The 26,983-nt window shown below is 42.4% G+C and overlaps 1 protein-coding gene across 5 annotated transcripts in view; it reads right to left on the bottom strand.

Annotated features, from left to right (window-relative positions):
* The window catches only part of LOC128831951 (t-SNARE domain-containing protein 1-like), a 699,719-nt gene that overhangs the window by 229,430 nt on the left and 443,306 nt on the right, over positions 1–26,983 (bottom strand). The gene's annotated exons all lie outside the window — the stretch shown is intronic.

Here is a 26,983-nt window from a genome sequence, read left to right as displayed (position 1 = left end):
TGGTGAAATACCATTATTAAGTGAATGGAGAGCTGATAGAAAGAGTGTCAGATTTTGAAATCTCTTTATCTTTAGGTCAGTTAGGGCAAAGCTATGTGATGAGTGGGTCTATTTACACCTCTTCAAAGTGTCAAATAATTAACTAGTTAAAGCAACAGTAACTCTTCTGAATTAAAAAACAGCAACTGCAATAATGTTTCTAAATTAGAGCCTGTAACAAACTAGCATGTAAGAACATCATCAGATCTTAGCTTCATGTAACTCTGGCTCTCAGAAGGATGATTAATCTGTAAATGGGATAATACTGAATACAATAGAGAAAAGGCTCCTGTTAGCATACCAGAAAAGGACACTCATACAGAACTTGTTGCTATAACTTTTGAATTTTTATAGCACCTTTTTCATGCAGAAAGATCCGACCTTGTTTCACTATCTATCTTAGGACACAAAAACATTATGCTGAGTGTGAGTGAAGGCTGCTCAGTGTATAACAGAACTATCACAACATTTTAATACAGGCGCCACCATAATATAGCACTTCTGATACATAGATAAATCGGGGGGTGAGGAGGAGGAGAATTAACCAATTGATGCCAAATACAATGCATAGCACCAGAACGAGAGCAAACCCTTACTCCTGTGTGAAGTGTCACTGGATCATTAATGTCCATACGGAACGGTCCATCTCTCAGGACATGATCCAAGCATGGTAACCACTTTTGCCAGTATTCACTTTCCTTTGCTCCGCAGAGAGGTGTTTTCAGAGCCGGTGCATTGGCATAAGGCATATAGGAGAGCAACTCTAGTTGACTGTAAATCCCAGGGGAGGAGCACCTTGTTGACTCTACTGGGGCACTGAGGGGAAAAACACACATACATATTCCCCACAACACATGTGGGAACGCTCTCATGGAGAAGTGTAGTTTCTCTCTCCCCTCAGACTCATCCCACGTGTTTTCTCACAGGAGATGATTTCCTCCCCCAACTTTTAAAATCGCTTTTAAGGGACTCCCTCCCACAGTTAACTGAACAGTAGGCTATTCACCTACTTTAAGCCTGCTGGGAGTAGAATCTGTGGTGCAAAGGAGTCTAAATGTCCCCAACCTGATGGTCAGACAACTAAACTATCCCCTTTGATTAATTTATAAATGGTTCCAAGTGTATCTACATTTGTTTTTGAAATTTATTATGTAATTGTGAGTAGAACAGTACTTAATTATATAATGCAGTTGAATCTCATTAATTTGTAATGAAGCCTGGGAGAACCATTGTGAATTACTGAATATGGCAAATTTCCGAGCTAGTGAACAAATACGAGAAACAAAAGCTAAAACACCAAAGGATAGGGTAATGCATCACAAAATGCCCTGTGCTCGCTTCCTTGTCAAGTGCAGTCTAGCTTTAATTATGTATGAGAATATTCATAACTAGTAAATGTTCTGCGGAATATTTTATAAAAGTAATGAAGTTTAAGTAACACGAGATCACACTCTAACACTATGGTAGTAAATCATTGCCAAGAAGGCAGGTGCCACTGTAGTTTTTCTATGGGGAGTGAGGATTAGCAAAGTGTGAAAGAAAGAGATGGCACATGGGGATGGGGGTGAAGCAAAATTCACATAGGTCTCTTGGGACTAAATACATCCCAGTTAAAACTTGGTTTCTGTGAGTTGAACCAGAGAGGATTTCACCTGTCTTTCAGTCTGTCTGTCCCAGCAATGGAATGGAATCACCATAGCATCTGTGTACTGATGTCTGCATCAGTAGCTACATTTGGTTTCATGGTGACTATGTGGCTATAATGCAAAATACATCCCTGCAGTAATTACACTGAAGTCAATGACAGACAAGTGAACAAACTTTGTTTCAGAAGGATCAAATGACATACCGCCCAAACTGATCCTCAAAAGCTAATTAAACTGCATATATTGTTGTGATATTTGCACATTAAACTCAGTATATTACAGTATAAACAAAAAGAGAAGAACTACAGAGATAATGTATTAAACATTATTAGCCACACACTGTAGTGCTTGCTGCCTATCATACCCAATTATTTATTAGAGCAAAATAGACTTCCCCCCCTGCCCTGTGAGTCCAATATCTCCCTTTCAAATGTCCATAACAATGCTTGAAGATATTGCTACACATCGGTGCAGCAGAGAAGGTACCATGGACACCAGAAGGTAAAAGGCTAGCAAGGAAATGAACTTAGAAATTGTTGACTGTGGTATTAAAAAGCAAAACAGAGCAAGTTGCAAAGTGGTAAGTACAGGATAATATAACCCACAGCATGGAATTTGTTGAATAATTTAACCAGTCACTGCAAAGTGTCCAAGTAACTGAAATGTGTTAGCAAACAAAAAACAACTTTTCAGAACAGACAATATCTGAGAGTTACATTCTCAGAGCTTCCTGCCAGGAATCAGTACATCATGATGAACCACTGAACTTTCCTGTCACTGGGAGTTTGCCTGTAAAATGAAAGTACTTCTATTTTCCAAGTTTCTACACATTATGCATGTTTCACAATGGAATATAGTGTCTCACAAATCCCCTTCACTTCATAGAAACAAGAAACCCTTGATTTACTAGAGCTTGCTATTGTTTCACATATTCTATGTCTGGTGGTGGTGGTGCTGGGTGGTTGGTGATGGTGGTTGTTGTTCTTTGTTGTTGTTTTGTTATAGTGCCTAGCAGTCATGGTCATGGACCAGGACTCCATTGTGCTAGATGCTGGACAAACACAGACCAAAAGGACAGTCACTGCTCCAAAGAGATTACAATCTAAGTATAAGACAAGAGAAACACTGGATACAGACAGAGCAACAGAGTACTAGGAAACACGGAGACCACACACTCATGTATGTAGGTCCACGTATATTTAAACACACGCTTCTCTCTTAAGTGGATTAACATTACAGGACGTTGCAGAGGACGCATGTGTTAAGGAGGGATTGAAATGAAGAGAAGATAGCCAATTGAAGGCTAATCCAAAGTCTACTGAAGTCAATGGAAAGTCTTCCACTGACTTCACTTGGCAATGAATCAGGCTCTCAGTGCAAAAGGAAAGAAAAGGCATTCCATGTGAAAACGCCAGCACAAAACGTGGAAGGAGGCCAAACCGGGAGAAGGATACAGATGACGTGCCAACCAGAATGACTTGTGTGGACAGGGAGGAGGACAAAAGGAGATCTGAGATGTATGCAGAGAGGAAATTGTGTCGCAGCTTGAAGGGGAGGATGATAAGCGTTAGTGAGCAAGAGGAAGTCAGCGTGGAGAATCTGAGAAGGGAATTACATGGTCAGACTGGTGGGAGAAGATGAAGATTTTTAGCCGGCAAGGTGCTCGGTGCCTCTGGAAAGCAGTGAGTGCTTGCCATCTGCCAAATGATTTCAGTGGGAGTTGTGAGCGCTCTGCACCTTGAATGACCGGGCCCTTTATACTGTGTGTAGACTAGACAGAGGAAGACAGGCAAACAGACGTGGCAAGGGGGGGGGGGGGGGGAGGGAGGACACAAAAGGGATGGTTGCAGTAGCTGAGATAGGAGATGACCAAGGCAAACATAATATATGCATAATTTGCATGATCTGTAAATATTGTTTAACGCTCTCACACTTCAAGGAACACAAACAAGCTGCATTAGACCTATCATACATATAGAGAGGGAAGAACAACAAGCAAAAAAAAAAACATCCTAGAAAATCACCAGGCTCAGATGGTTTTACAGGGATAATTTACAAATTCTTTTAAGAACTATTAACAGGCCGGTTAACTAGAACGTTACACCTCCCAACAGAAGGCTCATTTTAACATGCCCACATTTTCAGCATTCTTAAAGCCAAAGAGAGGACAGCCTACCAGCCCATTTCAGCACAGAACATACATTTCAAACATATTCACAAAAACAGCAATGAAAATGTTAGCTCCTCCGACAGCCATTCTCACTCCTAAAGGTGTCAAGGTTTAGCAACAGGGCAAACATTTACATTTGTCCCCACATGTAATTTTACTCTCAAGACACTCTAAATTCCAGCCACAAGAACAATGCTAAATAAACAAGAGGTGACTTCATTTGCATTCCAAAGGGACAGGCCAGGGATGCCCTCACTGTCCCTTCTCATTCACTTCTGGTCACATCCTGCAGTTCTTGATCGATATTGACTTAATCCTTTTTCAGGGAAGTGTCCCACAGACATCAAAGGGAGTTTGCCTGAGTACGGAGAGAATAAAAAACTGAGTAGAGAGCTCAGGGTTTGTCCCTTTAGAGGGAGAAAGAACCTCTAGTCTTAAATAAATTGGATAGAGGAATCGAAATGAACTACTAAATTAATCATATCTGCGTATGCAGATCATGTAGGGTTCTATATGCAAACTCCTGGGTCTGCCCTGCCAGTCACACGATGAATGATCAACAAGGGCTGTTATAAAATGAACTGGAAGCAGACAGAGATATTGGGGTAGGATCTCAAAGGGGTAAAACACAGCATATCTTTGTGCATGTCAATACAGTAACGCAACCCAGGAAATATCCAAAATGTGTTACCCTTGGGGTAGCCCTCCCGCAGCACCCTCCCAGGGCCAAGGCAAATGTAACCATTGGGGAACACCCACTCCAGGTGCCCAACATGTGTTATAATAGGGAAGCACCGTTCACGGTGCCCAGTGTGCATTACTCTCAGGAGCACATTCCTCCCACTGTCCAGACTGTGTAGCACACCGAAAAGAGCATAAGGATGGATATTTCTCAGTGTTTAAACTCAAACATAGTGCAAATCCACTCCCCCACTCCTTTCTGAGGGGGGGCAGGGAGAAGGGACATAAAAAGGCAGAGAGCTTCTTTGATGCTAGATGGACAAAAACTAAATCTCACCCGCAACTGTCTTTCAAGGAAATATTTTTCTCTTGTCTACAGCTGGGGAGAAAAAAATGACATCCTATAAATCAAACTGAGCCAGGCTAAGCAACAACAGACCAGCTGAAAATTGTTTCGAGGGCAGAAGCTATCCAGAACAGCAATTACAGCCTGAGTTAGACCTCCTCTGGGACTGCTCAACAACCAGCACGGGGAGTTTCTTTCTCCTTCTCTCGCTCTATTTTGTTGTCTTAATGGTCAGTGCCATCTTGGGAAGTGATGGCACCAGGCTGAATAATTAAAATAGCTCTGTTGAGCTTCATCATCTCAGCCCCTAAGCTGACTGGGGACAGCAGGCTCCAGGAGCACTGCAGAGACACCGCGCTCGACAGCAGGAGCTGAGTGGATGGGTTTTGGAAGGCGTGATGTCTAGCTCTCATCAGACCAATGTGATGCCATTACGTAGAGCCTCTGAACAGGGAGGGATAGAGAGGAAGGATGCTGGAAACCTTTCCCTGTTAACATGATTCATTTATTAGGGCCTAGGTAAGAAATAATGCAGTAATATGGCAGTCCATCTCTGGTCCAGGCAGTGGAGTGAATTCAGATGTGGTGAAAGGTGCTGGACTGATGGCTTGGAACATCAAAGCCCTTTATTTATTCAAAAAAGAGGCAGAAACAGTACGTGCTTTCTCCTCACTACTCCCTGGGAACATGGTTCGGTACTGAGGTAGAGGCTAAAAGGGCAATTTAGACACCAGAAACCAGTGGTTCTCAAACTAGGGCTGCCGCTTGTCAGGGAAAGCCCCTGATGGGCTGGGCCGGTTTGTTTACCTGCCGCGTCCACAGGTTCAGCCAATCGCGGCTCCCATTGGCCATGGTTCACTGCTCCAGGCCAATGGGGGCTGCAGGAAGCGGCACGGGACGAGGGACGTGCTAAATTTTTTTTCAAAACAAACTATTTTGACATTTTGTTTTGAATCAACATTCAAACCATTTCGTTTGATCTGAATGATTTTTTTTTTTAATTTCTGATTTTTCATTTTGGTAAATAAAACTTCATTTTGGTTCTAAACTAACTGATTCGTTTCCCAGATTTTTCAGTTTGGACACCCAACAAAAAAAATTATTCAGTCAGCTCTACGTATGAGTAATTATTTAATATCTTTTATCTACTTCTTATACACACACACAAAACACTGAAGTTACCAAATTGCCCCCTCGGCTAAAATTATATGCAACCTTGGGTTCCTACTACCTTTACTCTTTCTTTGTGTTCTGGATGCCCTATTGTGTTTGGTCCCTATTTAGTTTATAGGCTCTTTGGGGTAGGGATTTTCTTTCATTGTAAGCATGTACAGCACCCAATACACTGAGGCTGTGATCTGGATTGGCACCACTGTAACTTTGCACTTTTAAAGCATCTTCCATCAGACAATCTCACAAGACCACCCCTTCCAGGGTGTGTGTGCGCATGTGTGTGCGTGTGTGTAAAACTTGTTTTTCTCCCTCCCTCTGACCTCCCTCCAAAAGAACCTCACCCAAGATGTTAGATAAAGGGTTGAGGCTTGGCAGATTACAGAGATAGAAAGGCAGTCTAATTCTGTCTGAACCAGCACAATGCAGAACGGTTATCTCAGCCCCCATTCCCCTCTAAACACTACATTTCAAGATAAGCGTGAACACTGAAATGTTCTGATAACAGACAAATAAACAAAAAGAATTGCTTTTCCTTGCTTCTTTTTGACAACAAAAGCTGCATTTGATTCCACTTTATCTTCAAAGCAATGGAATGATAGTTTGGTATCAGGGAGAGGAGAGCAAGGAACGGCTTGCATCAGAAAATAGAGAAACGATATTCTTGCGCAGGGAACCAAAAAATTACCCGACTCTGTCAAGGGGTAGAACAAATTGAACAATGTTTCAAAAGTCTTTTGTGATGCATGGCAGAGCATGTGTTTCCTAATTAGGTACAAACATCCCTTACCCACACACACCCCATTCCAAATGCTCACCCAGCCTACAATGAGGAGTTGCTGGCAGTGAGGGAAAAGGTGAAGATCTGCACACAAAGTAAATGACGGAGGAAGGTGTTTCATTACTCTCCTGAGTACAAGCGATAATGTCGGCTCTGCTCTCTGACAGTGATAATGCCACAATTCTTATTTCCTTTCGCTCCACATCTGATGTTGCTGCACTTTGTTAGTCCAGATGACTGAGGCCTCTGGGACTTTGCAATTCATATTGGGAAGAAATAATGTCAAAAATGCATTAGGCTGGTCACACCTAATATTTATAGCTTGTGAATTTATTCATGTATGTACTTATTTTTACTGTGATAAGGCACGAAAACATGCACACACTCCAAACCGAATGGTGTGATCCCCAGAAGATGAGGTTTTCTGCTACTTTGCCACCTCGAAAAATAAACACCTCCCCAGCACACAGACACAGAGTTTGAAGGAAGAATGTACTTGTGTTTGAGAAACTGGCCTAGAAATCTAGATATGTAGGTTCTATTCCCACCTCTGCCATAGATTTCCTGTGTGATCTTGGCCAATGCACCTGTCTCAGTTCTCCAGGTGTCACAGAGCTGTTGTGAGGCTAAATTGACATTTGGAAAGTGCTCAGAGGCTATCATAAGGGCTACAGAAAAAAAAAAAGAAATAAAATTAAACACAAATAAACAAGCACATGACATGGTGGCATCTGCATTATGGATACAAAAATGTCATTTATACAAAACGTTTCCCTGATGGAGTGGATTCATTGAAAAATAGACGTTAGCGCTCATGATAGGTGACAACATAGAATCCACAGAAAAATTACAGCAGACACAGCTGTAACACAAACTTCACCCCACAATTATTCACCATCCCTGACCTGGAAGAGTACTTCTATGGGTAAGAGAGTAACTCAGTCTTCATGGCCCATTCAACCCTCGGCCTCTCTGCAGAGCCCAATAACAGTACTCCAATTAGTTGAAATTGTGATGGGTTGGTTTATGATGTGGATGCCTGTGCACTAGGAACTATTAGACCATAGTGCCTAGTTATTCTAGAGAGGTTTCTGAACAGCTCCAGTGAGCCATGGGCCTGTTAAGCAACAAATTACTGAAAGCAAGTTATGTGGGTTCATGTGATATCCTATGAAAAATGCTTTTAACTGGGAATCACTATATCAATGAGATGACATATCTTGAACTCCTTGGGACCATTTACTCATTTCCAAAGAAAAGGGCTTCAAATACTGTCAGCTACAGTTTTTTTTGTTTGTTGTTGTTGTTGTTTTTTTTTGGTAGCTGCTCAGAAGAAGAAAATCTACTGTGTACTAAGTAATCAAGGACATGGAAATCCATAACCAAAACCTGAGCTGAATATCTCACACACTTGCCTTTTCTGCTATATACCTCAGATTCTGGTGTGTAAACTAATACAGGTATTGAGGGAAGTAGTAGTAATCTATCAAACTGACTGATACCAGCCCCAGGAAAGAGAAGTTTATTGCAGGCAGTATGTTCTTATCTTCAAAAAATAGAAACTGTGCAAAGATTATGACAAAAAGCTAAGCAGTCTGCACTCTTTATACACTTTGTTTGCAGCACTATTAATTCCGCACTCTGGATTTATTTCCATGAGGGTCATTTAACTGGAAAAATATGAAGGATAAATTCATTTTCTTTTTAGGAGTGTTCTGGGAAACGGAGCAATTAGTGTAATCTTAAACTGTCAATTGCCATTCAATTATTTTACTTAAATATGATACTGAATGCAAAGTGTGATCTGCAGTTATCAAGTACAGGGCTCATTTGGGGGGTGGAGGGGCGGTGAGAGAACCAGAGAGACCTGGCAATGTAACAACTAGGAATTTTTCATTGCTAGGTTGCCAGTTCAAATCCTTCTCACTAAGGAATTTAATGGGCAGCAGGTTTAAAACAAATAAAAGGAAGTGCTTCTTCACACAGTGCACAGTCAACTTGTGGAACTCCTTGCCTGAGGAGGTTGTGAAGGTTAGGACTATAACAGGGTTTAAAAGAGAACTGGATAAATTCATGGAGGTTAAGTCCATTAATGGCAGTTAGCCAGGATGGGTAAGGAATGGTGTCCGTAGCCTCTGTTTGTCAGAGGGTAGTGATGGATGGCAGGAGAGAGATCACTTGATCATTACCTGTCACAATCACTCCCTCTGGGGCACCTGGCATTGGCCACTGTTGGTAGACAGGATACTGGGCTGGATGGACCTTTGGTCTGACCCAGTACAGCCATTCTTATGTTCTTAGCTGAAAGTCGTTAGCATCAGCTGAATGGTGGCTCGTGTGTGTGAAATAATGTTATGGGTTCAGATCGTAGTGAGGTCTGCATCACCCAATGCCAACTGGCACCTGTGCTAGCAGTGTAATCTAAGGCATTCAATGGAGACAGGTGATTTACAAATTCCAGCCAGCCACCATGGATTGAATGGATCTGAAGTAAGAACCACCCACGCACTGCAGAGGCGACTTTCCAAGTTGGGGTTGGAGCACAGTGGTGGCGAAGTTTGCATCATACTGTTGGCAAGCAAGTACTCAGGGACCCCATCTTTTTTGTTCTGTGTTTGTACAGCACCTAGCACAATGAGGCCCTGGTGCTATGGTAAACCAATTACTAAATAACAACGACTACTCCATAAGCTTTCGTAGGCTACAGCCCACTAGCCCATGAAAACTTATGCTCTAATAAATTTGTTAGTCTCTAAGGTGCCACAAGTACTCCTGTTCTTTTTGCGGATACAGACTAACACGGCTGCTACTCTGAAACAACTACTCCAGTTTCCAGGACAGGTCACAATTCAGGAATTTTCACCGGCACTAAATTAATTAAAATAACTTGAAAAAGAAAACAAACAAAAAAGACAATCTGCTGCATGCCAACCATTTTATATCAGTTCAGCATCATTGTTTAATTCTGCGTTAGCTACTCTAATTATACGGTTAGCTGAGATGTTCTTTACAATTAACTAACACATTAACAACCAACCCCTGGACAACCTTACTAGAAATGACTCTGTGTGTGTTTTAAATAAGGGTTTGTGTTTCCAGTAGTAGAAAATCAAACATCTTTAAAGACTGAGTCAGATAAAAAAAAAAAAAAATGACCTGCAGCCTTCTAGGCAGTATAAGACTTGGAGTGCTTCCAGTGTTGGTTGCATGGTGAAATTACTCTTCCAGGAGGAAGCCAAGGCTAGAACTTGTGAATATTTGGCAAAATGGAAATGTCCACAGAAAATGTCTGATTTCCATGAAGTTTTTCAAGTTTTCATCCAAAAATCAACCCCCCGGAATTTAGAGATTTTCAGTGGTTTACTTATTTGTGCCATTGTTGCGAGTGCTCTCCTGAACACAGGGAATATTCCTTGCTAGCAGCTTCAGGGTTGCAAGACTCAATCCGCTACACATCAGCCGGCAGAGCTAGCTAATGTGAAGGGGTTGCACTCATCTGAGGTGTGACACAGAAGCCTAGCTCTCCAAGAGCTGTGGCAGGCATTTGCCTCCTTAAGACACAATGTCTCCTGGGGCTTGTCCTGGGTTGGTACAGTGCTGCGATGAATGTCTTAATGGCATGATCTAGCCCAAAGAGAAGAAACTTTGTCACAACCAGGACACAGATAATGGCTGTCCCCACTATCCCCTCTGTGTGTTCCCTAGTCACCAGTGCCTATTGTGGATACGCCAGACATTGGGTTAATTGGACTGTGGTAATTAGACAATCCTGTTGTTGTCACTCACCCAGTGTAATATTTTCAGTGAATATCTAAGCTAGTTAAAATGTAAATACCGGGCCAAGGCATCCAAGGGATGATTTATTAGAATTGCATCATAGACTTGCAGAACATAAGGCTCGAAAGGCCTTTTTAATGGTGAACTTCTATCGTAAATGCGTAATGATTTTTTCTAGTCTGCACCTGAACATTCTGTGACAGTGACTCGACAAGCTTCCTTTGGAAATCAGCCATCAAACGCCAAATAATTGACTTCGCTGTAACAACCCTGTTCCTAATGTCTAATTTACATATTCCCTTCATTAGTTCTAGCAGATATTCCTTGCTATGCTCAACCTTAGCCATCATAAATTATTCTACCCCCTTTTCATTGTTGAATTTTCTTGAGGCTGCCCATGGTTAATGCTTAGACTTGCTGTTCATAAATTAGACCTAATCCGTTTGTCTCTTTCCTCTCCCCTTCTCTGGAATTCTCCAATTTATCACTACAAGAAGTAGCCACAACAGCTCTAAACTCTAAGGAAATTGCTTATTAGGTGAAAAGTAAAATCAAAGGTCCTGACCACTTATATGGACATTAAAGATCCTATGACAGTTTTTACGCTTACTGACTACCTACATTTACCCTACAGTTTCAACCGGATATCTAACTTTTCACATCCTGGCCTAAATTATGGCACTGTGTTGCTGTGTGCTGTTAAAACAGCTGCCTTGTTCTACCTCAGAGGTGGCTGCATATCTGCTTGAATTGCCTCACAGAGATGTGGTAATACTTAGCCACTGTTTGTAAAGTGTTCTGAGATCCTCAGACTATGGGCCAGATCATATGCACAGGGTTGTGCAGAGAAATGAGAGCGTCTAAAGCAATACCTTACTTCTTGTACTGGCAACCCACATTGTGGTTTAGCAGTGTGGGGGGAGACAGACTCCACAGAGCTGCTACATCCTCTCCTGCGGCTGAGTGGATGGAATGGGGCAGAGAATGGGCAGACGCTTGGCTTTGATCCCCCAACATGGCAGCCAGTATAGGAGTGCCAGTATGCCATGAGAAGTACACTGCTTGGCAAAGGGCACTTCCCCCTGCTGCAAGGGAGGCTGAGAGGGGCTCTGTGACTCACGGGATGTTTACACTGCAGCTGGAAGGTGTGATTTCAGCCTGAGTAGACATACCTGTGCTAGCTTTGATCAAACTACCATGCTAAAAATACAAAAGTAGCTGTGGCAGTGTGACTGGCACAAGGCGCTAGCTGCCCGAGTATGTGCCTAATGTCCATCTCTTCTTCTACACAGCTTGTATTATAGGCAGTTGTGCCCATTCTAGGACCTCTTCTTTACTTATTCTATTAGTCCATTTTACACTTGCACTGAAAGCTGTTCTCTTTGCCCTGGATCAACTTATTATTTTCCCAGGACTCTGCTCTATCTAGAAGATCTTAAATTTGGTGTTTTTACAGAATCACGTCGGACTTCCATGTTGTATTAACTTTTTGAATTACAGCACTTGCTTTACCTATTCTGGACTTTATATCAAATTTGCAGTCACCAGTATTCTGAATGATGTTACTCATCTAAGCAAATTTAAGAGTTTTCAGGGCCTCGCCTTCCAAGTAGATAAAATCATCAGTAGGTAGATTAATATTCATAACTTTTGTCTTTGAATTACTGATAAGGAGACCTATTTTCTTGGAAGAATTTGCAAGAGCATGTGTCTTTCACCGCATATCTTCAGCTGATTTATTCATAAGACAGTAGTCATCTGCAAAACCTTTGACCCATTTACTTTGAGAGGCTAGTTCTCATAAGGACTTGTATTTGAAACCACTTGCAAACATGGTTATGGCTAAACAAAATTGGTAACTGGCTTTATGTCCAAACATGTTTGTGACTGGTTTTAGAGCTATATCACTCTGTATCATGAGAATCTATGTTCAGAAACCATGCCAGACACTTGTCAGCAGGTAGTCTCATCTGACACGATTGCTATCAGAGCATGTTGCCTTCTATAATTGCTTGAATTATTAGTATTTAACACCAGCCTTGTCTTTGCAAAAGCCCACCTAATACACACACACACACACTCACCTTTCTCCAAGCTCATTCCTTTGACGTTTATTTCTTAAGATTATTTTACACAAACAATTTAAGAGCAGATGTTTATTCTAGTCACATGGTTCTAGAGACAGAGCTAATCCATTAAAGTCAAGGTAGCGACTCAATATTTACCCTCTGTAACAAAGATCAGAACCCAGTGCACAAGTTTCTTACTTTTTTCCTCTTGTACCTGTGCCGCTTTGCTGCATTGTGGCCTGTAGGCTAATAGCAGGGAGCGAGGGTGAGCATCTCTTAATGGAGATGTTATAGATAACAATGTCAAAGATTCTCCAAAGATCAGAGAATAGGAGGTGTCGCAGAGCAACACAATGCATCTTGCCACCTTTAGCCTCAGAGGCTTGAGAATATTTGATCTATAGCATACTCAGTGTCTGCCTCACCAGCTTCAGGCCTACCACAGCCAGGGGTTGTGTGAAATGCCACAAATCAGATTGTGGAAAGGGAAATGAATCACTCAATGGCAGCTGAAGAAGGGACTATGTTTTGTTTTTTAAGCTTTACACAAAAATGGTCCATGGAAAGAAACTTGGGCCATGTCTACACTATGGGCACTTCAGCACTGCAGCTATACCGCTGTAGTGTAGATATCAGAGGGGTAGCCGTGTTAGTCTGAATCTGTAAAAAGCATCAGAGGGTCCTGTGGCACCTTTAAGACTAACAGAAGTAAGAACAAGTTTCAGAGTAACAGCCGTGTTAGTCTGTATCCGCAAAAAGAAGAACAGGAGTACTTGTGGCACCTTAGAGACTAACAAATTTATTAGAGCATAAGCTTTCGTGGACTACAGCCCACTTCTTCGGATGCATATAGCTATATGCTATATGCATCCGAAGAAGTGGGCTGTAGTCCACGAAAGCTTATGCTCTAATAAATTTGTTAGTCTCTAAGGTGCCACAAGTACTCCTGTTCTTCTTTTTGTAGAAGTAAGAACCTCACTTCTTCAGATGCAAGTTTTGCATCTGAAGAAGTGAGGTTCTTACCCACGAAAGCTTATGCTCCCAATACTTCTGTTAGTCTTAAAGGTGCCATAGGACCCTCTGTTGCTTTTTGTAGTGTAGATGGTTCCTACATCGAGAAAGGGGGTATTTCCATCAATGTACATAATCCAGCTCCCCAAGCAGACCGTCGATCTAGCTGAGGCTAGGTTTGCTTACCTACTGTGCTCAGTGCGGTGAATTTTTCACACCCTAGAGTGACAACGGTAGGCCAATCTAAATGTTAAGGGTATGCCAGGGAGTCTCCAGATTAACATTAGGTTTCTTTTAAAGTGTACAGAAGTCTAAATGACTGACACCTCTCCACCATAGCACAGAAACTGGTACAGCAATTCCCTTTACATACATCTTGCTTCAGACATCAGGGATTTTGGGGTCCGGCAGGCTCTAGCCAGTGTAGGCAGAATCAATGTAAGTTGGCTCTGATCTTTCCTCTCTGGGTGTTTCCAATGGAAAGCGAGGGGCAATAGTCTCCTCACCTGTGCAGTCCCACGAGAACTAATCCCATCATACCACTTATTCAACATCTGTGTGAGCCTGCCAGGAGACATCATGCAGTACCATTGCTCGTGACACCAACGATATGCTGATGACACACAGTTTTCTTTTCCGCCCTAGTACAAATGTTATTCCAGATATTCCAGCCCCGGAAGAGGCGGGGCCTCGGCGGAAGGGGCGGGGCCGTGGGGGTCAGCATCCCCCAACCAGTCCTTTCAGGCCGCCTGGCCTGCGGCACCCGGGGTTTCCGTGTTGATTTAAAGGGCCCAGGGCTGCTGCGTCCGGGGCCTCAGGCCCTTTTAAATCGCCGGCCCCAGGGCAACGGCTCCCTTTGCCCTCCCTGCCCGTCGGAGGCTGCGGGGGCAGGAGGGGCAATGGGGCAGGGACATTAAAGCACAGCAGGGCCTTTTGCCGCGGCAGCACTTTAATGTTGCTGTGCCCCCCGCCAACCGGGGCATGTGCAGGACCCTCAAAGCGCTGCCGCAGCAAAGGACTGTCCTTAAAGCGCTGCTGGGGCAGCGCTTTAATGTCCCTGCCCCTTTTGCCTCCCCTGTCGGCGGCTCTGCCGGTAAGGACCCTACCAGCAGGGCCACTGACGGGGGGAAGGAGCAGCGATGTTAAAGCGCTTTAAGGGCGGTCCTTTGTCGCGGCAGCGCTTTGAGGATCCTTAAAGGGCCGCCGCAGCAAAGGACCATCCTTAAAGCGCTTTAACGTCGCTGCCCATCCCGCTCCCCCGTCGGTGGCCCTGCTGGTACGGACCCTAGCGGCAGGGCTGCCGACAGGGAAGGCAAAAGGGGCAGGTACATTAAATCACTGCTGCAGCACCGCTTTAATGTGGGCAGGGTATGGGCCGGTGCGGGTTACCGGCCCCTATCGGCTCACTTTCACCCCTGAATGTGCGGTACAACATCACGGCCCTGCTGGATCCATCTCTGATCCTAGGCTCTCAGATAAAAGCTGGAGACAAAAATTCCTTCTCCTAGCCATGGATGGCTAGGTGAATGCAGCCCTTGTTAAGAGAGAACCACCAACGTGCCATGTTTATTATTATTATCGTTGTTTACACTACAATAATGCCCCAAAATATAAATGTATACTCCTTTCTTTTTAATCATATTTTTTGTTTGTTTTTAATTGATTTTCCCCATGTCCTCCTTCCCGTCCTCCTGCCCCTGTAATCTGCCTCCTCACAGCCACCCAAGCAGGTGGACAAAAGCATGTCCCACCAGTCCCCTGAATGCTACGTTGGTTAGCTACCTGGAACAGAATGTTGTTGACAGTCTTCACCTTCCGAAGCCTGGAAGGTGCTGGGCCTGGCTACCTTAAGCTTCTGTTAATGGCCCCTGTTCAGAGTCACTGAAGGTGACAGAGCTCAGAGCATCCCTACTTGGAGTAAGGGAAAGAGCTTTTTTGATAGAAGGCCCACCGCTTTGGCAGAGCTTCTTCTCAAGATCAGGCTGAGACAGTCTTACCACCTTCAGAGCACAATACGAGCCTCAGGTTTTTGGGTAGTCTTTTTCACACAACTGAGCAGAGGTTACTTGATTTCTCGTGAGCAGGACCCTGACTTCAGTAACATGAGAATAAATGGAGACAGGAAGAGACCCTTTTCCATTTGTAGGTATCCCCTACACACATTCTATTCTGACAAGAGAGTCCAGTTGCTTCTGGCATGTATGTTTAATCGTAACAGATCTGCATAACAGTTCTTTGCATTACAACTGTCAGTGGTGCATGACTTCCCACATTGGGAATATTTTACTACTTAAAAAGAATATTACTGTGACTTTTAACCTTGCATACTAATAGAAATGACAATCATACGCTTTGGACCAACAACTTTGTCTCTTTCCTACCAACGGCGCTCTAGTTCAAACACCTCTGTGGATCTCAGCTAGGACCGCGTTACATCGGGAGAGAGGGGGCTTTCTCGGGTAACAAGGTCAAGACATTTAAAGCTGCATAGGACAGAATGACAGACAACCAATGCAGAACCTGGAGCTCAAGTTTCTGCTGCTCATCGTGAAGTACATTTAAGAAGCAGCCCATTACACAACTTCCCCATTGCTGCTTGTCAAGATGAAACCAGACAGTCACCCCTGTTCCGCTCAGCAACCCTACCCACAAAAATAAACTGCAGCAATCAATAAACCTTCACCAACTTATCAAAAGTAATGAAGATATTTTAGGTCATTATACAGCTATAGATACCAACCGGACAGCAGGATCTCACTTCATTAGCAGAGAACAATAACATTTCTAGGCAACGCATGCTATCAACCCAAGGCCCATCAATCAAGTTTGTTGTGAAAACCTTGCACTTAGAAGCTGTCAAGCATGTCTGTAGTGATGGACCAAACTCTTTTATGCTTGTAATGCCAGCATTTACCCAATACAGAAATAAAACATTTTTTTCCCCAAGAAAATGTTAATTCAGAGTAAATGTGATTTATCAACGTTATTACAAACTTTTAAACACATTTATTCAGCTGTTCCTCAGCTGAGGCTCCCAGCATTCAAATAAACTCTCAGTGGACTGTTTTGAACTCTCAGTTCTATGTTGTCAACAGGCTAAGTATGGTTCTAGTACTGAATAGGTGGCCTGGGCTCATTCTAGGCAGCACAGAGTTGATGGTGGTTGGAAGAGGGAAACCTTCGGAATATCCTGGGCAGGAGGGAGAAGGTAACCACACCCACGCCTGAGGAAATCTGCTCTGCTAAAATCAATGTGCTGTACAACAACATGGTCCTGCTGTACCCATCTGTGATCCTAGACTCCCAGATAAAAGCTGGGCCAAAATGCCTTCTTCCATTCATGGCTGGCTGGTAGAATGCATACTCATCTGACAGAGAAGAACCTAAGAACCATTTGTATTATTAATTATTATTCATAGTGTTGTTGTAGCCATGTTGGTCCCAAGATATGAGAGAGAGACAAGGTAGGTGAGGTAATATCTTTTATTGGAACTTCTGTTGGTCCAATAATAGATATTACCTCATTTACCTTGTCACTCTCATTAATTATTATTATTTATAGCATGGTAGCATTCCAAAATATAAATATATACAGCATTGTTTCTTGTCATCATATTTTAATTAACATCAAATATTGGTTGAGATGAGTCCTTGACCAAATCAATTCATAATCACTGAAATGGCTGGAGTGATTGGTAAGGGAATAGGGACCTCTGGTTTGCTTTCTACTCCAGCTGGTTAGCTAGTGACATTAGGCTAGAATTATCTGATGGCTGCTTCGTAACCATTCTGAAACAAATGAATAGTCTCTCAGTCTGGTTCTTAGTGGCAGCTGTTCATCCACTGCCAATAGATTAGGGAACACAAGGGTTCTGTATATGTGGACAATCTGATATAACTGCACCTACCTCAGTTGTTGCAATGTTTTAGACAACAAACTTTTTCCTTTCTTTTATTTTGAAAAGATATTTGTATTTATTTAAATAAATAAATTAATGGAGATATCCTATCTCCTAGAACTGGAAGGGACCTTGAAAGGTCATTGAGTCCAGCCCCCTGCCTTCACTAGCAGGACCAAGTACTGATTTTGCCCCAGATCTCTAGGTGGCCCCCTCAAGGATTGAACTTACAACCCTGGGTTTAGCAGGCCAATGCTCAAACCACTGAGCTATCCCTCCCCCCCAGAGAAAGGGCCAGATTGACAGGTCAGGAGATTTAAGCCCTGTGTTTATCTACAGAATGGGCACACAACTGGGAGACCTGGCCATGAGTCTCAATCCTGACCTTAAATCATCCAGTTCTGGGGGTGAAAGGGAAGTTGGCTCATTCAGGCCAACAATGATGCCAGCTGTATGGTAACATTCGTAATGTGGATATCTATGCACCGGTTACTGAACTGAGACCCACCATCTCATTGTACCTAGCTCACTGAAGAGCCATCAGATGGTAATAACTTTCTACTTTTACCAACCTGGTCTGGATTTGCCTGTTTCTTGTATTCACTGAAGGAGACGCTAAAGTACATTTGCACATCCACAATCCACCCCCTTTTGCATTGTTCTGTCCCACCCACTAAGCATCCCCGCCACCAGTCCTTTAGGATGCATCAAAACCTGACCACTGCAACTTGTGGTCCAACAGTCCCAGACCGTGCAGTAGTGCCAAGGAGCTGTTATCAGATGGCATAAATTAGTCCAGCCCTAAAGGGGCTTAACGGTCCTTCAGCAGCCTCCAGGATCAGAGAAACACAGGGGTTTCTTTAATCCACCTTTCCCACCCCTAGATGTTCCCCATCAAGGTCCCGTGCCCCACAGGAATTAGCGAGGGCAAAGGATCTGGCCCAATCTCCTTTGCATATTTTACCAGTGTCAAACCCAGAATTACTATGGGTGTCTGAAAATAGCGTCCTATTTTTCAAAAGGACCATCAGTGCTTGCACTCAGCCCCTACCCCCCTTCTTGCTTGTGAATTATTAAGGACACCCATGTTTCGATTTATTGTACTACCAGAATGGTTTATTAGAGGAGGAGAGATGTTTCTACTCAAATTCTATCCCTGACATGTGCATAGAGCCCTCACCTCTGTCTGAAACCTCCTTGTTATTTCATGAGAAAATAGATTGCCATAAATTTCTGCCCTTTATAGTGTTCAGTGACAGAACGGAGGTGCCCTCAATCACATCTGTTTATCCTGGTAAGCACATTTATAAAGCTATTTCCCATCCTGCTTATTCTGTCACACTGTGGCTACTTTAATGTAGCATTTTATCACTTGTCCTGAGGCTGCTAACAGCTGCCAATTCCAGGGCTTCATTCCAAATGCAATTTTGTTCTTTTTCTTTCCCCTTCCCCTATCTTTCTCTTTATTTCTAACTTTGGGGGGAAGGTAAGATGAAAATGATGAGCTGCAGTTATTTCCTTTTCCCTTTAACTTACAGCTGCTGTAATCACGTAACATGAAGCTGTGTTATAGTTAACACTGGAAAAGTTAAACTTCAGTAAATTGAGGCTGCATTTCTGTTTGCTCTTAGCCTTTTTTGCTTTTTCCTGATAAATTCTCTGTTAATGCTTCTGATTTTAAATTCCCCTATTCCTTTGCTGGGCAGAAATTGGATTGTTCATCTCACAGGAAGGCCCTCTGCATTCTTGCTTGCTGTGATCTGCATGCCTTCCCAGAATTACCTCAATCAAACGAGAATAGGCTGCAATATGATTCAAGCTTCTGCAGAAGGGAAACTTTACCCAAGGAATTATACAGGGGGATTAGTCATTCTTGTCACTATTCAATAGTAGCCATAAGGCCGAATTTGAATCCAGAATGCAAAGACATAAAGCGGGAGGTGTGTGGGTGTGGGTGTGTGTATGTGGGTGTGTCTATACAGTTCTGTTTAGTTAAACAATTAAGAGACAAACATTGATCTCACTGATGCAAGTAGCAAAACTCCCACTGACTTCAGTAGAAACAGAATTTGGCCCAAAGAGAGGAAACTGAACAGAAATGAACCCATTTTTCATTGACCGCAAGGAGATTTTCCACTATTAGCAATGCTATTTGCAATCTTCTAGCCCATCATGAATGGGGCTAACCTCAGCCCATCAAACACTGGGACTTTAGATTTTACTGCAGTAAGGCTCTGTCTACACTAAGCACCGCTGTAAGGTCTCCTGTGTAGCTGCCTTATGCCACCGGCATAATGAAACCATCCCCAATGAGAGGCGATAGCTACGTCGGCAGGAGAGCGGCTCCTGACGACATAGCGCTGTCCACACCGGCACTTCTGTTGGTGAAAGTTTTGTTGGTCAGTGGTGTTTTTTTCATACCGCTGACTGACAGAAGTTTCACTGACAAAAGTGCTAGTGTAGACAAAGCCTTAGACTCAGATTCTTGGTAAAAAGCAGAGACACTGAAAGGTTAAGTGCTTCTTTACAGTGTAGGTGTTTCCTCTGTTGTCTCAGCATGAGCGTTGCTTATACCTTAATGGTAACTTTTACTTTGTTCAATGGCCCAATAAATAGACTTCTAAGTAGCAAGACGGCATCACCGCCGTGAGCCTCTATAACACTTACATGGTAAAACAACGGAACCCTTCGGGCAGAGAGGAGATCACGCACTCAAGGCCAACGTGGTTTTGCTGAACGTTATACAACTGAATGGAACATGAGCTTGTACTTGACATCCTATACCCACTGGACTCCACTGACAGCAAGTTATTGGATCATGCCATGTGCACTAAGGGGACGTCTACCCAGGGATAAAAACCCCACGGCTGGCCGGGGTCAATTCACTCAGGTTCGAAGGTCTCAGGCTCCAGGGGTGAAAAATAGCTCTGTAGACATTCTGGCTCGGGCTAGAGCCTGAGCCACAATGTCCACCCAGTGATTTTTAACCCCTCAGCCCAAGGCCCATGAGCCTCAGAAGGGTGAGCCAGGCGTGCCGCAGGTCTTTTATCCCTGTGTAGCTGGACCCTTAGAGAGGGACAATACAAACCACGGGGGGTTTCCTCCATGGCAGTAGAGAGCAGAGGGAGAGAGTTATTTTATTTTCTACTCTGCTGTTTATTTACATTCATAAGCCACAAACAAAGCCATTCAAACCCATTAATGAGGTTACTGATACACTATGCACTTTTACTTATCACCTCTGATCCAAGGATCCTAAAGAACAATTCACATTAAGTAAGCTTCATTGGGAAGGTAAAGTGCTATGAGGTACACTCCTACACAGCTGCCCCTCCTGTCTCAACTTGAAAGTTATAGCTATGGCTTCCCTGGTACTGAAGACTGAATAGCTAAACTTGTGCAGCTGTTGTGATGACGAAATTATCTCCATGAAATCCAGTTTCCTTCTGTGCACAGAAAGGGTTTTCAACTGGCAACCGCCTCCCCACATCTCTGTTTCTCTCCTATTTCCTCAAGCTTTTTAGCACACCTTGTATTAGTGTGGGGACAGATTCAATTTTTGTTCGCAGAAGCAGATTCAATATCCTCTGCAGGTTGTAAATCTCCCAGGTATTGCTGCCATGACACAAATGGGAGAAAAATGCTTCGTGTCAACATTGGCCTTTTTTGTCAGTGAGGTCCGAAAGAAGAAAAATGAGAGCCCAGACTTCATTAGCAGCCAATTCTAAAGAGGGGGGGAAAGGCCTTTTGGTGCGGATCACAAGGGTTTCAAGTGCCAGAAATGGCCGTGATTTTCCTATGTGTTGGGAAAATGAGAAAGGAAAGTAAAAAACAGCAGCGGTTCCACACCCTAGTTTTCTTCCTGGTTTTACATTTTGAAGCCAAGGTGACGGTGTGTGGCTTTCTCTCTTGGACCATGTGTACAGAGAGCTCCTTAGAACATTGAAGTTGAATGGAAAGCCAACCTGACCATCCACGGGCTCACGGCGCTGGTGACATACAGCGGGTGCATCTATCTCAGAAAAGGTAGCTTTATTTGTTCAAGGTCTGCAGCTAAACCACCATCTCAGAGGTTCAGACAAGGTCAAGAAGGTTGAAATGAGTGCTAAGCAGACACCCTCTTAAAATCAGCCCTCTTTAAAGTGTGTCTAGTGAAGCACCCAAAATCACTAGTCAATTCTCAAAATCTTGGCCTAAGCTGAGCTATTGTGTTGTCACACAATAAGGTCATGTCACAATGTGAGGGCACTGCACCAGGAGACAGCATTGCAATTTGCCAACAAGTCATACCGTGGCTGCATACGAGTTTTTCCCAAAGGAACAACCCTCAAAAGATGGCCAATATGTCTGCCCCCTCAATGTTTTTATTTGGTTCTCTTAAATTCTAAAAAATCAATGATTTCTTCAGAATGACTCAATTGATTTCCCCCCCTAAAATGAAATTAAACCTAACAGTTTCAATATTGAGGACTAAAGTGTTTTTCCATTCTCTCTCCAAGGCATGCAGTAATTTTGGCCAGAGGGCAACTTGCCAAAATACTACCAAGCTTGCCTTGAAATCCCTGAGCAGAAGATTTTTAGTTTGTTCAGTAGAAAAACTGAAGCTAAGACACGTTTTTTTTGTATTTTCATTTCCACAGAGTCAGATACTAAATGCATTTAGTCATGCAGCTCAGCTACCCACAGTTCATAGAATCATAGAATCATAGAATATCAGAGTTGGAAGGGACCTCAAGAGGTCATCTAGTCCAACCCCCTGCTCAAAGCAGGACCAATTCCCAGCTAAATCATCCCAGCCCGGGCTTTGTCAAGCCGGGCCTTAAAAACCTCCAAGGAAGGAGACTCCACCACCTCCCTAGGTAACGCATTCCAGTGTTTCACCACCCTCCTAGTGAAATAGTTTTTCCTGATATCCAACCTGGACCTCCCCCACTGCAACTTGAGACCATTGCTCCTTGTTCTGTCAGTTCTCAAGATCAGCTCCATCTCTCCAACAACCAAAGAGGCATTATTACTAGGGAGGACCAGAATGTACTGAGACTCCATCAAAAATTCATATCAAATCGTTTTTGAGGACCCACCAGGAGCAGAAAAGATGGATTCTCTTAAATCAGTCTATCCTCAGAGCACAAGAGGAGCACAAATGAAAGCAGGCAATAAGTAAGAAGGAAATTAGAATGGTTAAATAGCTAAAGAATTAAGAACATGCAACAAGAGAGTCTATAAGCATATCAGAAACTGGGAGCTTGAGAACAATTTGGTGAGTCTGCTGGATCACCCGAAAAGTACCCGAACAAACCGATAATTTAAAAAGCATAAGTCACCAGGCCCAGGTAGTACATCCAAGAATCCGGAAGGAGCTTGAGTTTGGCACGATTGAGTAGCTAACAAAAATAGGCAATCTTTTGTTAAAAAACAGCCACTGTTCCAGAGGATTTCAAGGGAACAAATCATAGGGTTGGAAAGGACCTCAGGTTGTCATCTAATCCAACCCCCTGCTCAAAGCAAGACCAAGCCCCAGGCAGATTTTTACCCCAATTCCCTAAAGGGCCCCAACAAGGATTGAACTCACAACTCTGGGTTTAGCAGGCCAATGCTCAAACCACCGAGCTACTCTTCCCCCCGTATAATGTACCTATATTTTTAAAAAAGCTCTAGACCTGATCTGTAGAATTATAGACCAGTAAGCATTACATCTGTACCCGGAAAATTGTTTGAAATGACAATTAAAAACAAAACACCATGGAGCTTATGATATGATAAGGTCTAACCAGCATGATTTCTGAAAAGGGAATGGTGTCTCATTAATCTCTTAGAATTCTTTGAACATGTCAATAATGTAGTACATACGGAGAACTGATTGACAATTTTTTTTTCCAGTGTTGTAGCTGTGTTGGTCCCAGGATATGAAAAAGAAAAAGTAACGGAGGTAATCTTTTTTTATTGGGCCAACATCTGTTGGTGGAAGGGGAAAGCTTTCAAGGTTCACAGAAGAAGAGCTCTGTGAAGATCAAAAGCTTGTACCTTCTACCAACAGAAGTTGGTCCAATAAAGGAAATTACCTCAGCTACCTTGTGTGTCTCATAATTTTTTTAGACTTCCAAAAGGTCTTTGACAAGGTCCCTCACAAAAGGTTACTAAAGAAGTTAAGTAGTCATGCGGTGAGAGGCAAAATATTGTCATGGATCAAAGCCTGCTTGGAGACAGAAAGCACAATGTAGGTCAATTTTCATCATGGCAAGAGGTTAAGACCAGGGTGCCTCTCAGTTCATGTGTTGTTTAATGTATGTAATAATGATCTGGAAAAGGGGGTAAGCAGTGTGGTAGCAAAATCTGACACAAATTTATTTAGGTTAGTCAGAGCCAGGGAGGACTGTGAGGAAGTTCAGAGAGACGCAATCAAGTCACGTGAATGGCCAACAAAATTCAACTTAAATTAATGCTAAGTAATGCACATTGGAGGGAAAAAATAAACTACTTGTACACCTTACAGGGTTCAAAGTTAACTTTATGAACTCAAGATAGGGGCATCACTGTAGACAGCTCAATTAAAATTTCTGCTCAATGTTCAGCTGTGGACAAAAAAGTAAACAAGATATTAGGATGCAAAAGGAATGGGATGGTGAATAATACAAGGTTGTCAGTCTGGCACACATATCAGCTCTAAATTCACTTCAAAAAGAAGAACTAACTAATTTAACACTGCACTACCAGTAAGATCCCAACATATTTGTTATCACTGCTAAGGCTATACCGATGCTGCAGAGGCACCAACCAGCTCAGCAGGACTTGTGCCACCTGATATCTGACGAGGAGTCACCACCACACCTGGCTGAAGGTTAAAGAAACATCAGAGAACGTGGAGCACAAAACCATCTGCTCAACTGCACCTTCAGCTTGACCTACTGCGATAAAGTGTTATTCTAACACCCACAGAAACAAACTACCTGTGAAGCAAAAGCTCTCACTTTTCCAAGTACTGTCATTCCAAAGCTATTGCTGCTGCCTGTTTGATGACATAAAATTAGGGCTGTCAAGCGATTAAAAACATTAATCGCAAGTAATCACGCTGTTAAACAATAATAGAATGCCATTTATTTAAATATTTTGTATGTTTTCCACATTTTCAAATGTATTGATTTCAGTTACAACACAGACATGAAAGCTTATGCCAAACAAATGTGTTAGAGTCTAAGGTGCCACAAGGACTCCTCGTTTTTACAGAATACAAAGTGTACAGTGCTCAGTTTATATTTGTTTTTCTTACAAATATTTGCACTGTAAAAAACAAAAGAAATAGTATTTTCAATTCACCTAATAGAAGTACTGTAATGCAATCTCTTTTTCATTTGTAAGTTCAATTTTCATGATAATGTACAAAAAAAATCTGCATTCAAAAATAAAACAATGTAAAACTTTAGAGCCTACAAGTCCAACCAGTTCTACTTCTTGTTCTGCCAATAGCTCAGACAAACAAGTTTGTTTACATTTGCAGAAGATAATGCTGACTGCTTCTTGTTACAATGTCACCTGAAAGTGAGAACAGGCGTTTGCATGGCACTGTTGTAGCCGGCATCACAAGATATTTACATGCCAGATACGCTAAAGATTCATATGTCCCTTCATGCTTCAACCACCATTCCAGAGAACATGCGTCCATGCTGATGATGGGTTCTGCTCAATAACGACCCAAAGCAGTGTGGACCGACTCATGTTCATTTTCATCATCTGAGTCAGATGCCACCAGCAGAAGACTGAAATTTTTTTTTTTGGTGGTTCGGGTTCTGTAAATCCCACATCAGAGTGTTGCTCTTTTGAGACTTCTGAAAGCATGCTCCACACCTCATCCCTCTCAGATTTTGGAAGGCTCTTCAGATTCTTAAACCTTGGGTCAAGTGCTGTAGCTATCTTTAGAAATTTCACGTTGGTATCTTCTTTGCATTTTGTCAAATTTGCATTGAAAGTGTTCTTAAAATAAACAACATATGCTGGGTCATCATCCGAGACTGCTAAAACATGAAATATATGGCAGAATGTGGGTAAAACAAGAGCAGGAGACATACAGTTCTCCCCAAAGAAGTTCAGTCACAAATTTAATTAATGCATTTTTTTTAAACTAGTGTCATCACGTGGAAGCATGTCCTCTGGAACAACGGCCGAAGCACGAAGGAACATGTGAATCTTTAGCGCATCTGGCATGTAAATATCTTGCACCACCAGCTACAACAGTGCCATGCGAACACCCGTTCTCACTTTCAGGTGACATTGTAATTCAGAAGTGGGCAGCATTATCTCCCATAAATGTAAACAAACTTGTTTCTCTTAACGATTGGCTGAACAAGAAGTAGAACTGAGTGGACTTGTAGGCTCTAAAGTTTTATATTGTTTTGTTTTTGAGTGCAGTTATGTAATAAAAAACCCTACATTTGTAAGTTGCACTTTCATGATAAAGAGATTGCACTACAGTACTTGGATGAGGTGAATTGAAAAATACTATTTCTTTTGTTTATTCATTTTACAATGCAAATATTTGTAATCAAAAATATAAAGTGAACACAGTACACTTTGTATTCTGTGTTGTAATTGAAATCAATATATTTGAAAATGTAGAAAAGCATAAAAATATTTAATAAATTTCAATTGGTATTCTGTTGTTTAACAGTGCGATTAATCGTGATTACTTTTTTTAATCACAATTAATTTTTTTGAATTAATTGTGTGAGTTAACTGCAATTAATCAACAGCCCTACATAAAATATTTGATTTCAAATCAACGATATTGGCCGAAAACTATTAAACAAGGTTATCAAATGTTTTACAAACATTAATTATGTAAGACTTACAACACCCTCAGTGTAGGTCAGTATTATCCCCATTTCGGTGATCAAGAATTGAGGCACAAAGAAGTAAAGTCCCTTCCCCCTCTCCCCCAAGGTACACAGCAAACCTGTATAAGAAGAGGCTGGAATAGAACTCAGTTCTGTCCCCGGCACTCTAATCACAGGATAAAACTGAATATTGCTTAACTAGTAACTTGCAGTTTTGAGGTAGCTGTGTTGGTCCCAGAATATGAGAGAAACAAGGTGGGAGAAGTAATATATTTTACTGAACCAAATTCTGTCGGTGAGAGAGACAAAAGTTGACCCAATAAAAGATACTTCCTCACCCACCTCTTCTCTTTAACTAGTAAATAGAGGAGATCTTTTCAGTCTTCTCAGAATATTAAGGGGAAAAGAGAGCTATACACAGATTAATTGTTGTACATCATGCTTTTTTGGAGGACTGTGAAAACCAAACAAAATAATAAAAGAAGCCAAGATGTAAGTTTAAAGGGCCAGATTCTCAGCCTTTGTAAATTGGCATTGAAGTGAAGGCTGCTACATCAGTTTACAAT

This window comes from Malaclemys terrapin, chromosome 2 (assembly GCF_027887155.1).
Source record: "Malaclemys terrapin pileata isolate rMalTer1 chromosome 2, rMalTer1.hap1, whole genome shotgun sequence".
Lineage (NCBI taxonomy): Eukaryota > Metazoa > Chordata > Testudines > Emydidae > Malaclemys > Malaclemys terrapin.
Note: the sequence above shows the minus strand (reverse complement) of the source record. Positions and strands in the feature narration are given on the sequence as shown.